Genomic DNA, 1,659 nt, shown 5'->3' with positions numbered 1-1,659 from the left:
TAGAACATGCCTTCCTGGGTCTAAACCACTGAAATCTGTAGAGGTTAAAAGAAGAGAGCTGAATATAATCACAAGGAGGGATGTCCCTGCTCTCTTGTTAAAAAGTAAATACCGCCTGTACTACTTTGTTGCACTCACACCAGGCACACACATAGCCCAGGAAAGGAAGAATGAAATTAAATACACCAAAATATTAACACGACACCTCTAAGTGCTGGGATTAGAGAAAAGTCTTATATTTTTCTTTATAGTCATTTTTATTTTCATCATGAAACAAAACAATAAATGCCACATTTATAATTAAACCACAAAAATTTGACTTTATTTATAAAGGGCCCACAAGGGAATGGGATTCACATTAATAAGAAACAAACAAAACGAAAGATTCATGTTAGTTATATGATTTCCAAAGGACTAACTTAGTGGTTTTCATAATGATTTACTGGTTCTGAAAAGGAAAACAAGTTCTGACAGATTTTAAATTAGTTTAGTTTTCATTGGGACTTTAAATGTTGCCTTTTACTATTCCATTGTGAGTTTTGCTTGTGTCTAACACTATTTCCAGATGGTTCAAGAGGAAGAAAACAAAACAAAAAACAAAATTTTAAAGCCATGTCATCACATTTTATTCTCTTATTAGGAAACAAACAATATTTTATTGTGCCCTCTTGTACATATAAATATGCCCTTTGATGTATTTAAGGAATTTTTTTCTGCTCCCCCTTATGCCTTTTTTTCCAAATTGGGTCTCCCCTCATTTAGTATTTTTTGATCTCTCTCCAAAAGCTTTATGACAGCTGAGTTTAAGTAGTTGCTTCAGGCTCAGAAATAAAAAAATGAAATTGAATTATGCTTCCAGACTTGGCACACAAAATCAAGAAAAGTTTCATTAATTATGATTAATAAATCCCGAAATACAGTGGCACCATTATGATTATATTGTATCTGGAACTTAGCATGCTTTCAGCTGACATTTGCATGGTAAGGGAGAAAAGGAAATGGCGGCTCTGGCTAGCGCATCACTCCATAACAGGCTGAGAAAAAAAGAAAAGAAGAAAAGGGTAAGCAGGAGACTGAGGCGCAGAAAAGATGTTATATTTTGTGTATGGGGGGGTGAGGGGCACTGAGTGTTCTCTTACTACAGGATGATGAATGGCTTGCAGATATGAACCACCCTTGATAACATTTTTAGTAAGACAATAACACACAGTGTTGCAGTTAAAATTACTTATAGCGAAAATAACATACACCCGTCAGTAATAAAAATATTTCTGAAATGCCTCTTCTATAAGACCCTGTTATATGCATCGTCTACTTCTGTGTTTTGGTGGGCTTGTTCTTCTTTCTTTCCTCCCCCTCCTCTTTCTTGCTCTTTCTTTTTTCCTGTCTCCCTCTCCTTCTCCCTTTCCCGCTCCCTCTCCCTCTCCTTCTCTCTCGCCCTTTCCCTCTCCCTCTTTTTCCCCCTCTCCCTCTCTGCCTCTTCACTCCTGGGGACTGGCTTTAGGCCTTTGCTATATCCCCAGCCCTCTTCATTTTTCACTTAGAGATAGGGGCTTGCTAAGTCCCTAAGTTGCTAGGCTGAGTTTGAATCTGCTGCCCTCTTGCCTCAGCCCGGAGTCACATGTGTACACCACCATGACCACTCATTTATATATATAT

The sequence above is a fragment of the Fukomys damarensis genome, unplaced genomic scaffold (assembly GCF_012274545.1).
Source record: "Fukomys damarensis isolate Sample0158 unplaced genomic scaffold, DMR_v1.0_HiC HiC_scaffold_4, whole genome shotgun sequence".
Lineage (NCBI taxonomy): Eukaryota > Metazoa > Chordata > Mammalia > Rodentia > Bathyergidae > Fukomys > Fukomys damarensis.
The sequence above is the reverse complement of the archived record's forward strand: the minus strand, read 5'-3'. Positions refer to the sequence as shown.